Source organism: Manis javanica, chromosome X (assembly GCF_040802235.1).
Source record: "Manis javanica isolate MJ-LG chromosome X, MJ_LKY, whole genome shotgun sequence".
Lineage (NCBI taxonomy): Eukaryota > Metazoa > Chordata > Mammalia > Pholidota > Manidae > Manis > Manis javanica.
Window position 1 is genome coordinate 30,306,224 of NC_133174.1, and position 13,786 is coordinate 30,320,009.

Consider the following 13,786-nt stretch of genomic DNA (forward strand, 5'->3'; position numbering starts at 1 on the left):
AAGCGTTCCTGGCTACCTTGATTATTTCTTCCCTTATGTTTGATGATAAGAGTGAGTTTGATGTGGTCACACGGGCCCTTCGAAGAACCAGGCATTTAAACAGAACTTACTGGTGTTCGAAAAATTCCATGGTTTTTTTATGAGGAGAAGGTTTGCATGATTTGACCTCACCCAATATTATTTTACCTGTGCTTTAACAATCACAATTAAGACCACTTAAACACTCATTCATTAGGGGGTCACTTTAAATGTGGGACCTTTATTTGGAAAATTCTATTCTCCCTGGACATGGCCATCGTTCTATGGAGGTCTAGCCTTCCTGGATTCTGACTATAAGCCAGGTGCTTTGATGAGGTCTGATCCAGGACCAGTAGATGATGACCCTGTTGTTGAAGAAATTAAAGAAGCCCTTAAAGAGGATTGCAACACATTAAGATATCCCTGTGGAAAAGGGAAATGAGATATCAGAATGCCCACGGTTTCAATGTTGTTGCAGCTGGTATGCGCCCTACTCAGTAGGTACCTGTTGCAGTTCAGGTTCCCGAGAACTAGACTCTGAGACAGAGATTTGCGTGTAGGAGGCTTTTGCAGGGAGGCTTTTGCGATTAATCACTATGGGAGAATGGAAGAAGCGAAACTGGGTAGAGGGAGCAGTTGAACAGAGAAGCAATTACAGCAGAGGCCTCAGCTGAACCTCTGGGGAACTGAAGACCTGAGATGGCCCTGAAGACTTGTCCCAAACTGATTCAGGTGGGTCATGTCTCTATATACTCAGACTGGGCAGTCTTTATAGACCCAGATTCGGGGTTGGTTTCCCACAGGAAGAGGGTATGACCTTGGGTGAGGCAGCTGTCTTCAGCAGAGGACAGTTCTAGAGAGGGCAAATAGCCAAAGGCTTTCAGCTGCCAAGACTCTCAAAAGCTGAGGAAATGAGTGCTTCAGCCTTCAGGGAGCACCTTAGCAGCACATCACAGCATCCACTACAGAGCTCATAATGAATAAGCTCCTGCAACAATGCAGGACATTTGGGTCTTGTTGGTTCTTAATGTCTACTGGGTTTTTATTCGACAAATGGTACTCGTTCCTGCACTCGTTCATGATATCATGAAAAAGACATTTTAGGAATGTCAAGCAGTTGTTGATTTCTCATCCTGTCAGTACATTTTCATGAATATGTATTACTTTTTCTTACCACTCATGCTTCACCTCAGGTGGAAAATGCCACATAGTTCTGAGGCATAGAGTGCTTTCTACTCAAAAACAGAAAACCATCTGCATAACCAAAATCCCACACAAATTGAAAAATGAAGATGTGCTATTAATTTCAGGATTCTAATACTTTCTGACTACCTCATTGTCATGTCTTCACAATTTACAATAATTCCCCTACTATTTTTTCAAAACAAGTTTCATTTCTTTATGTCCTTATTTATTGCAATCCATTAGCTGTAACACTGTTTACTGTGTGCCAGGCACTGTTCTAAGTGCTTCACAAATATGGATTCTTTTAATTCTCCTGACAATGCTATGAGGTAGGGAAAGTTAATAAATTGATTTTATAGATGATCAAATGAAGGCACTAAAGAAGGTTTAGTTACTGACACAGCTGGTTAGTAGTAGAGCTGTGATTCCAACCCGGGTAGTCTACTTCTAGAGTCCATGCTCCTCATTCCTATGCTATGCTCCTTTGTTACATTAAATGCTGATGCCATTTGGCTTCTTCTATCCCCTACTTGAAAGAATGATGTGAGACTTGGATGTGAGATCTCCATTTCTCACCTCTTGGAACTGATTAAACAATATTTTAATCCTATGGGATCCCAGAAAGTTCTCTCTCTTAAATGTTTACGTGTATTTGGTGTGTGTGTGTGTGTGTGTGTGTGTGTGTGTGTGTGTGTGTGTGTGTGTATGTGTGTGTGTGTGTCTGAGTTGGAGGGAAAGTGATGCTGGTGGTGGTAAGGGTTGAAGCAGTGAGTATGAATAGAAGAGAAAAGAGTTGTGCACATACGAAATTTATGTTCTTATTCTAAGAGGCAATAATTATTGTTCTGCCAAGATTATATCCTAGAATATCATGGAAGTCTACACTAGAAGTTAGGAGGACTATGTTGGTGATCTAAAATTACTCTTGATGAGAACAATTTAAGAATGAGAACAATTTAAGTTCCGTCCAGTCCAGATTAGTCAGGATACTCTTTCAGAATAGTCTGCTTTTCCATGTGAAGTTTACTAAAAATCTTTGGTTAGGAATACATAACCATTTTTCTATACCATGATAAGAACTTTTATTGTACTATGCTCAATTCCTTTACAAAGTATCTTGGAGTTCCTCCAGTTTCATCTTAAATGTCACAGATACGCACCAGTTATTGTAACAGATACTGCCAACTACGTTAATTTCCAATGATGGGCCCTATTTACCTCTCTTGCATTATGCTTTTTGGAAAAGAACTTTCTCAGAACTGTTATCAGGAGCAGGGCAGCCTTCTAAGATTTGGGCAGAAAGACATTCTGCCGGAGCTTTTATTGCCTTATGTGCCATTTCCCCTCAACCCCAAGGCCTGGTCTTGCCATGTGACTAAGGGGGCAGCATCACAAAATTTGCTTTCAGCCTCTCCATTCTGTCAGAGGTGCAGATGGAGTTGCGATAGAAATGGCACAGGTGCTCCTTTGCCCAGACTCTAATTTCTCTACACCACAAAACTGAAAAAGGTGTTTCCTGCCCAGATTATTGTGGACAGATCTGGGTGGTACATAGTCTAAATCACAGAAGCAGTTCTCACAGATAGGTATGACAACAAAGGAACCAAGATTGTTGTTTTGAATTTATTTTCTAGCCACACACCTTGCAAATTCCCTGGCCATGCATTAAATCATTTCACCCACATCACAGGGACGGAGAGTGGAGAAATCTCAGATTTCCATATGCACCAGTGTAATATATGGCCATGAGCCAGCTGGTAAGGCCAGCTTCAAAGGGACCCCTGCTTGTTTATTAAAGTGGGATTCCTCAGACCACAGAGGGTCCATGGACATACTGTCAGAAGTCTGTGCATATTCTATGAAAGTTTACTGATTCAATATTTAGATTTTGATAATAATTTGAATATACTAAATTAAACATAATCCATTTAATCCTAGTGGCCAGTTCACCCTGAGTCTTGTCACTGTATTTCAGTGGCTGCATGTATGATTAGGTCTGCTCTCATATTGGTGTTAAATAATATCACTTTACTGTCAATACCTGTGTTAGTCAGGACTCTCCAGAGAAACACAACCAATAGGATTGATCTGTCTATCTCTCTCTCTATCACCTATCGATATACATACAAGAGGAGATTTATTACAGAGATTGACTCACATGGCTATGGAGGCCAAGAAGCCCTACAATCAGCTGTCTGCAAGCCGAAGAACCAGGAAAGCCAGTGGTATAATTCGGTCCGACTCCAAAGGCCTGAGAACCAGGCAGCCACTAGTGTTAAGTCCCAGAGGCCGAAGATCCAAGAGCCAGGAGCTCTGATGTCTGAGGACAGGAGGAGATGGATATCCCAGCTAAGGAAGAGAGAATTTCCCCTCCTTTGCCCTTTTGTTCTATGTGGGCCCACAGGGGATTGGATAATGCCCGTCTACTTGGAGAAGGCTGGATCTCTTCACTCAGTCTACTGAATCAAATGCAATGCTAATCCAGAAACACCCTCACAAACACACCCAGAAGTAAGGTTTTACCAGTTCTCTGGGCATCCCTCAGCCCAGTCAAGTTGACACATGAAATTGACCATCACATTATGCAATTTAAAAAATGTACGGTGGATGTAATATATAAAAGATGTCTTCAGCCTCCTGTAAAAGGCAAACAACCTAACAGCCAACGGAGTAAGAGCAAAGGCTGCACAGTAGTTTGAAAAAGGAAAAGGGGTGCGAAAACTGAGTTATTAGGTGTCACATGGTAGTAAAGGTTTGTTGAACTCAAAAGAGCTCGCCCTGTAGCAGAACCACTTAGAAACAGGCTCACCCCTGCCTCAGAGACTTTCCGGCCACTGTTCATTTTGGAACACTTACCACCGTCCCCAACCTCTCCGCAAATAATACCCAAATACTCCTTTTCTTCAAGTTTTTATACAAACGTCACCTTTTCCATGAGGCCTTTCTTATATTACAAATTCCATCAATACATAGAGAGTAAATATTTAAACAAAGAAAACAAAAACTATTTGGAGGCCCAGATTGGAGATCGAGACCTGCCAATGTACATATTATCTTCCACTAGTGATTACTCTCATTTCTGATCCTAGGATGAGATTTGAAGATACAGATTCTAGAATTCCTTTCCTTTTGTTTTAGTTTTAGTTTTTTCTTCTGCTTGCATGATGCTTGCACACTCCAGAATGTTTGTACGCATTCTTTTTGAAGCTCCAGAAAAGTGGCATGGAAGTTTTGTTTGTGGCAGGAAGAAAAAAGGTGGGATATAAACAGATTTGGGTTCCCCAGGGATGTTAATGGCACTGCATAAAAGTGAGTAATACCAAATAGCATGCGCATTGCTTTTATTCTTCTCTATCATCATATTTTCCCCAAAATCCAATGTCACACATATAAGACAATTTTTAGCATTAGAAGGGGCAGTCAGAATATTAGACGACAATTTCTTCTTCCTTATCACAGGGCACCAGAAGGGCCCAGGTTAGAGTCTTGGAGTTGATATACCAACACTAAAGATAGCATTCAAACTATGATAAAACTTTAGTGAATTGCAAAGTTAACACGGAAGAAGTTCCATCTCGTGATGATAACTTGCAAGTATTTTCTGAAAGATCAGGTGTGGCCATCTATACTTTTAGATACATAGGATGGATTTTTAAGAATTTAGCTGGTATTTGTTTGCTGTCAGTTGAACTCGAGATTGTCATCAGCCAGTGTCTATAGTGAAAGCCACTTGTGATCAGAGTCTGATGAACTAATGGGCCAGAAATCCCTAATATATTCTGGATAAAAAGAGATTGGGGGTCTTGCGGGACCTAAACAAAAGGCTGATTAAAGGTCCCAAACACAGCTGATTCAGCAAGGGCAGTCTTGGCTCTTCCTAGCACCCATTGCTAAGAGCTGGAGGCGAGAAAGCCCTGTCAAACCTGTCAAAGCCATATCTGACTGTGGCAATGTTTAAAGTGAGTGTTCGGTCCCCTGTTTATTTCTCCTCTGTCACTAGCTTTGAAAGCTGTCCTGCCAAGAAAAAGCAAGTAGCCAGACATATGTCTGAAACTTCAGCCGCTATAGCGGACTTCAGGAGGCCCACTTCTGAGGACTGGACAGAGAGGTTTGGGTTTGACAGGAGAGCGTACTCGGCTCAGCCTTTTTGAGGCTGGAGGTCTGTCACAGGTTGGTTTCCTTCAGAAGCAGACTGAGTTGGAGATAAGCATACAGGAAGTTATTAGAGGGGCTCTAGGGAGGAGTACTGGTAGCCGGGAGGGGAAGGAAGAGGGACTGAGCAGAGGGACAAGTCCAGCTGCGATCAAGTCTCAGTGGTAAGTCCTGACCAGCCCCACAGGCAGCCCTGAAGTTGGAGTGGTTTCCAGAGTTGTCCCAAGTTGGGTCCAAATGAACAGGCCCTGTAGACCCCCACATTGACCAGTCACTGGGTTTGGGCCACCCCAGGAAGGAGGTGCGATCTGAAGCCAAGTGTTCTTCAGCTCGGGCAGGCTGGGAGGAGAGGGTTGACAGTTGAGGGCTGTCTGCTGAGGGTGCTGTCAGCAGCTGTAATCCTAAGAGGGGTTTCTCGATGGTGGATCCCAATGTTCACCGCAAGGCCTAATTTCAGGGCAGCTGGCTCGCAGTTCCAGCCCCAAGCCTGGCCTGCGACGTGAAGAGTGTGCTGGCTCCTGTGATGTGTCCTACCTACTCTGTGAGCAGCAGGGTTTGCCTCTTATGCAATGCCAGGTCTAAAGGTAGGGCCCCGGCTGGCTGTGATAACGGTAGAGCTCCACGAAAAACTCCAAGATAGTGCTAACGATATCAAGAAGAATACTAAACACAGGCAACAGTGCCTGGCACTCTTCTAAGCCCTCTCCACGTGTTACTTCATGAGGTGCGCACAGTAACCCCATGACCTGTAGTTTTGCAGCTCTCGAGGAATCGGAGGGGACAGAGTCAGTGAACTCCTCCTCCACCACTCAAAGATGGGGAATTCAGCGGTAGTGGGTGATCCCAGGGGTACCACAGGGGTAGTGGGTGATCCCAGGGGTACCACAGATGTTTCTTATTTTCCTGCATGGTCCTTCTGTCAAGGTGCTCCCAGAAGAGCAAGGTGCCTCCTGACACAGCTGGAAAAGGCAAAGTTTCAGCCAGAGAAGGCTTTGGCTGCTGTTCTGCAGTGAGGCTTTCTAAGAAAGAGCAGACTCTCCCTGAAAGCTTTTCTGAGTTCTGAATACAAGGGCTGTCCCGAAATGGATTTGAAAACACACTTTAATCTGTCTTCAATTTATGTTCCCCATATATAAAGGGAGAGAGCATGTGGCTATATACAAACATCACCTCCCCTTGGCCTCACGAGCCCTGGGGTCTCTGCTATTTCTGAGACAGAGAACCTTACCTCTAAAGTGAGGCAGTTGGACCAGAGGGTCTTTAAGGCTCTTCCCACCTCTAAAAATTTATGTTGCTATCAAAGTCGATAGTAATCCATAAAAGGAATTCAGAAGGAAAAAGAATTTGAAACATTATGAGAATATCAAGTGTCATGTGTTATTACAAATAACTGAATGTGGTTCTTACCTGTGGTTTGGACCATGAAACAGAATTAATCCCTTTACTCCATATACTTGGCGGTGTCCTAGAAGTTTCGATGTGTTTTAAAATTTAAATGTCAAATGGCTTTATATCTAAATCCCGCCCGCTGTCCTGCCATTCCATCTCCTACTTGGCAAACTTAGTGGTGATGAAAACTCCAAGGACATCTTCAGAAAGGTTACTTGAAGCAGCTGCCACTCAAGCCTTGCCTTCTGGGACTGTCACCTCGTCACTTTGTCTTCCCCTGTGCCCCTCGTGGCCCTGAAGCTTGAGGAGTTTTAGAGAAGAAGCTGTATCTGAGTTGGGAAATCATAGGCCAATGGTAGAGCCCGATTCAACAGGAGGAAGAGATGTTCAAGCGTGACTTCTCAGTTCCACTCTCTAACATCTACCAGGATAAGGCACTGTGCTGGGGGAAGTCAGACATGGGGGCACAGCTCCTGTCTCCAAGTGGCCCTCGGCCCAGCGGGAGAAAAGAGGTACACTCAGAAACATCTAGCACTATTACAGAAATGGTCAGCCATTTAACAGATGTAGGGAAAATGTGTACAGATGAGAAAAACAATAATACCTACCGCTTCTTGAATACTAAGTAGTAGACATGTGTCAGACTAACATCTTTTCACTTAACCATTGCAACAACCCCAAATGCAAGGCACTGATACCATTATCCTCATTTGATTATGAGGAAACTTGGCTCACAGACATAACATGCTCTGCCTCAGGTGACTCTGCTAACATATGGTAGAACCGGAGTTCAGCTCTAGATAGAGCTTTTTGACTCTAAGGCCTTTACTGTCAATTACTGTACTCTTCTGCCTCCCCGAAGGCAGGTTTCCACTGTCCTGACTTAGGAGTTGGAGGTGTGGTTTGCACTGAATGTGGAAGACTGAGGAACACATGCAGTAAAAACAGGAAGACATAGATTCTGGGCAAAGTGAATAGTCCAAGCAAAGATGGAGACGTAGAAAAGTGCTGGGACTCTGTGGGTGGCAACAGGAACGCCCACTGCACCAGTGAGAAAGAGAGAGAGACAGAGAGACAGAGAGAGACAGAGAGACTGAGAGAGACAGAGAGAGTGTGTGGAACAGAGTCCAGGACAGTGAGGAGGAGGGACTGGAGACAGAGCTGTGTGGGGAGGGGGTGGGGGTCAGACTGAGCACGGCTGTGATGGGGATCAGGCAGCACACCTGTGCAAGGCTCTCAGCAAGCCTGTGCTCAGTCCTGACAGTGACTGTGAGGAATTTCTGCAAACTTGGATGCACATCACACCCCCCCACACTCACAAGAACAGTGAGGTCTGTCCCACAGAGAGGTGAGTTCAGCTAATTACAAAGCTGCATGTAGAGCACTGGTTCTCAAACTTGAAGGTCCTTAAGAACCTGCTGGGAAGCTTGGTAAAGCACCAGTTGCTGGGCACCAGCCCCAGAGACGCTGACTCCGTAAGTCTGGGGCAGGACCTGAGCACCTGCATTTGTAGCCAGCTTCCAGGTGACACTGATGCTGCAGTTCTGGAGACCACGCTCTGCATGGCACTGGGGACGAGGGGGCTACAATTTTGCCGTGAGTGAGGGGTGAAAAGTTCAGCCTTTGAACATTACAATCATGAGCTTTCTGAGACCAATATCGTGTTTGTGCTCCTGTCTCCAGTTTTGTCTTCCCTGCTCTGTTCCAGTCACAGCCTTACCCTGCACCCATGTGGTCTTTCAGAGATAGGACTCTGATCGTGTCACTCTCCTGCCATACAGTGTGAGTGGGTCCCCTTGCGTCTGTGTGGCCCACAGACCCTTTCAGAGTCCTTCTTACATCTTTAATCCTTCACCTTCTCCTTTACGGGACACCTAGCAGCTCTCTGAAAAAACCATATTGCCTCTTAGCTGTATCTGCAATGCTAATACCCCTGGGCCCACCTCTCCTCATTGAATTAAATTCCGTTTCTCCTCCAAGTGGTATCCTCGAAATCAGGTCCACGGGAAGGTCTTTCAAGACTTTGGGCAACGCCCCTCAGGGGCCTCTGCAACGCACTCCTGCCCAGCATAGACATGGCCTGGTGACTAGGCTGAGCTCTCCACTAATCAGGGAGCTCCTTGAAGGCAGGCACTGAGTACTGGCATGTAGTGCATGAATAAACAAGTCAATCTATTTTAATTGAACTAGTGTTATTCCAGACCTGGCAAGAATTAACCATCACGTGTGTTCTCCCTGGGTCAAAGGATTATTTGCTTTCTTCGAGTCTGAGCTAGCACAGGAAAATCTCGCTCACAAATAGCATAAGGAAATGACAACATGCCATTAATAACCCAGAAGAAACTGTATCTGTTGTAGGATTTTCCCACCTGGGCATTACAAACCAGAAAAACAACTGTTTTGCCTCCACAAGGAACGTATTTTTCTAACAGCACACTTTCCAAAAGGACACTCCTTCTGTTGCAAGTTTGGAGATGGGGGTCTGACCTTATCTATCAGTGGCTGAGTCGTTGTCTCATGGTAATGCAGTTGAAAACTCATTAATAGGGTAGCCTGTTATGTGGTAACTTAGAAGCTCTGGGTTATCACGGATGCTTGCAATTGCTATGGAAACCAGGTTCCAATGCACCTTTCAAAGAGTCTGCTTTAAAACAGCGGTGGAAAAAAGAAGAGGAAAAAGAAAGCTCCTTGAAAGAATAAGGTATTAGTAACCAGCATGCATAGATGGTTCAGTGATGCAAAAATGCTCTGCCTAAACAATGATAAAAACAGTTCCTTATCTTTTTTAGGATCTAATCCTGTATAGTCTTGTATTAGAGAGCTGTGTTTATTCTGGAGAGCAAGAACACCTCAAGCAATTCGCCCCCTGCCCGCGCACGTGAACACACGCACACTTAAACACACAAACACAGAGACACACCTGCAGCTTTCAGTTTCCCCCCGACTTTTCACAGCCTGCATCCTTAAATCCTCCAAAATCCCCTGCACAAGCAGCCTTGGCTGCTAAAGCCCAACCCATGTGGACCCTGGTCCACTTCTGCCCCCACTCCCCAGTGTGTACAGAATCCTGCCTCCCATTGCTTATGGACCCACTGCTCCAATGTTGAAACGGCAGCCCTAATTTGATCAAGTTTCTTCTGGAAAATTTCTGGTTGGGTTCCTCCCCACGTTCACCCTGATGATCCTGATCCTCCGAGTGTCATGTTAGGTTGGGTACACATAGTGTGGTACACACACAATAGTGTGAGCAGTCATCAGCACAGAAGGGCAGACTCAGCGGCCACCCGACCCTGGCGTGGGGACAGAAGCCAGAAAACAAGGGCGGGGGCCCACACGCAGCTCCGGAGGGGTCTCGCCCTACCATGATATTGTCTTATCCCCCTTGCTCCCCAGTCTCCGTGGTCCCCAGCCACCTCGTTTTGTCTGTGTCTTCCTCTTGCTTTGTCTCCCTTCCCTCTTCCTCACTTCTGCCCACCTCGCCAGCCTCTAGCCAAGATGCCCTCCCCAAAAAACCTGATTTGTCACCAGGGTAGCACAGGAGGGGCAGGATTCGTGAACCGTTTATGATCAGCCAGGAACTGGCTCAATAACCCGAGAAAGAAACACAAAATGTTAGCACATTAGAAAATGCATGAGGTTTATGGTCCTGTATACTGTCTTTTCTTTCCCAATATTTCCCTACACACCTTTGGTCTCCTTTTTTCTCCCCTTGTGGTATGCTCCAGCCTGACTTGCCTCTCTTCCTGCCACTGCCCTAGCCTTCCTCCAAGCTTCCTCCCAGACGTCTGGGTGCAAAAGGTTGAGAGTGGAGGGGTGGGCACCTCTCTCCTGGCACCACAAACCAGCTCTTTCCCTGACCCAGGGTTTCAACTATGGGCGCCATTGTTTCAGAGGAGGACAGCAGAGCTGCATCAAACATGATCCAACAAAAGGAGGCATGGTTTACAGTTCAGATTTTGCATAACTGCTTCGTTTCTGAGATGCAGAATCTACAATTCCTCATTTAAATAAGATAAAGACAAAACTCTGAGTATCATCTTGTGGAAGAGGATTTTCCACGTCGACACTCCCAGCCCAATGCAGAACCATTTGTTATTGCCTCTGATGTCCTCGTCTCTCCATTTACCTCCCTGCTTGTGAATCCTTCTCCACGTTTCCCCTAATCCCTTCTGCACTGTGCTCCTCTCCTTGGCCACCTGTGAACTGGGCCTCCTTTCTCCGACCCAGAACAGGTCTCACCTTCAGACACAAGGAACGAAGAGGACAGAAGGCCTCTTCTGAAGGCTGGTGTTCACTCTGCAGGCATGTGAAAACCACTTCTTTGTTCTCAAGTAGGCATGCAACCTAAACAAGGACTCTTGTCCCTCTTTTAGTAGAGGCATCTTCTTCCCAGAAGGCTTCATAGAGGATCATTTCAGATCCGTACAGGTCTGCCTCACTAGACTCAGACCTCGTCAGGGGCAGAGGCTGAGTTTCATTCATCATTCTCTCCCTAGCAATGGCTGCTGCCACGGACACATGGCCATGCTTGGTAAATGTTTGTTCGCTGGTTGGAAGCAATTGATAAACATGCTACTTTGATCCAGTGGCATCTTTGTATGAGTGAATGTCTCAGGTTCCTTGCTGAGCTGACTCAACAGCAGAGGGTGGGAAGGGGTAGCACACGTACTTGGGGCTCAGGGCAGTGTGGGGGCAAGGGGACGGGGAGAAGGCAGCTTCCTACATTGGAGAACATTCTCCTTAGACCACTCTCGCTTTACAGCTATACTTAAAAGCAGCCCCTGCTGCTTTGCCAACATAGACATGTGTGCTTCTGGGGGGATGGGTGGGGTGGTGCGCTTCATTCCCAGCAGACTCTGCTTGACGCCAGTGTCATATAGGGGGCAAAATACTGCCTGAGTAAGCAAGACAGGCCTGGCTTTGGATCCTAATCCTATCACCTAGCAGCTTTGGATTTGCACCAATTATGTAGTTTCCTTTATTTTAAATTTCCTCATCTCTCAAACGGGCAAAGCAATACTATTTCAAAGGATTGTTGGCATACTTGAATGAGAATGTGTTTGAAGCCCTAGTGCCACGACTGGGACATTGCATTATACTCAATAAATGGCAATTGGTAGTAGTGCTAGTGAGAGTAGCATAGCTGTAATTACTTGGTTGGGTGTAAAAGAGAACTTCCTTTTCCTCATCATTCTTCACTAAGGTTTGTGTCCTCTTTATAATACTTCTGAGAGTTAATGACTCATTGGAAACCAGCCATAGCTTTTAAAGCTACTGGACTTAATCCTCCATTCTCCTTTCTTCATTCTTCTCATTCATTTCTTCCTTCTTTTTCCCCCTCCCTTCCCAGCTCCTCACTTTTGGGTATGCCTTTCTCTCCTTTCATTTCTGTAATCCCCCCGCCCTCCCAGTTCTGACCCGCTCCCTTCCCAGCCAATCCTCCCTACCACAGTCTTAGTTTGCTTTAAGGTCTGAATGGCTGATAAGCGCCTACTGTTACTTCCAGGTGATTTTTCCACACCAAGAAGAATAAAATCCTTCAAATGAAAATATTAAGATCCTTGGAGTTCAGTGTTTGCCCAATTGCAGGTTGTAATTTAAAGGAATTGATTTAGTGGCTCTTGGCTACCATTACTTTCATATTATTGTGCCTTTTTTCAGCATATTATTTTGCATCCTAATGTAGAGAAAAAAAATGTAAACAATTTCAAAGTCCAGGGGGAAAATGCATTTTCTTTAACTTTCAAGTGGAAGTTACTCTTATTTAACAATCCATTTATATATCCCAGGTTTTAAATAACCAGCCTTTCTGAATTTCAGACTGAAAAAGGAGCATACAAAGGATGACATCACAGGAGTTAACCAGAGGAGGTGATATTGATAAAGAGTTGAAACTGGACCTGAACATTCTCAGATACCTTTCTCTAAAGGAAAATCTAATTTAAATAATAAAGGTCCATTTTCTATACAGCCAATTTCACGTCACTTAATTAGGAAATCCTGATTTGGAAAAAAAAAATGTCTGAATTATGTGTCACTAGGGCCCAAAAAGATTTTGCATAAGAGGAAAAATCAATAAATCAGAGTATATCAAAACTAAAAACCTTTGCTCTCTAAAATGTCTGTAATGGGATAAGCTACAGATTGTTAGAAAAGATGTGCCAATCAAAGAACTCCCAAAACTCAACAGTAAAAAGAAATAATCAAACTAGAAAATGGGCAAAGGTCATTTCACCAAAGACGATATACAGATTGCACATAAACACATGAAAAGTTATTCAACATTATTAGCCATTGGTGAAGTGCAAATTAAGATGTTAGTATACATTTATAACAATGACTTAAGTAAAAAAGTGACAGTACCAAATGTTGGTGAGGCTGCAGAGAAACTGGAATGCTCATACATTGCTGGTGGCAGAGCCACTCTGGAAAACAGTCTGGCAGTTTCTTGAAAAATTGCAACTACTACATACAAGCTAGCAACTGCACTTCTGGGCATTTATCCCAGAAAAGCAAAAACTTATGTTCATACAAAAACCTGTGCATGAATGTTCATAGCAGCTTCATTTGTTTTATCAAAACGTGGAACTAGTCCAGATGTCCTTCAATGGGTGAATGGCTAAACAAACTGTGGTATATCCCAGAAGACTATATACTATATGATTTCGTTTATATATAACATTCTTGAAATGACAAAACTATGGAAATGCAGAACAGATGTGGGTATGAAAGGGCAACATGAGGGATTCTTGCTTGTCATGGAATATTCAGCATCTTGCTTGTATTAATTTCAATATCCTGGTTGTGACATTGTTCTATAGTTTTGTAATATGGTACTGAAGCAGGTAATAGAGGGTGGGAGGCAGGCAGATAAGAGTTCAGGATCCCTGTCAGTTTCAAGGCACTTGTAAGTTTCAAAAACCTCCAATCAGACTCAGCCGCTCAAAAAGTACCCTTAGTTAGAGAGACCTCAACGCTGATTGGTTATGCCCTTGCAAATGAAGCGTTGTACTTTCAACCAATCAAGAGTGGGTTGTGATGT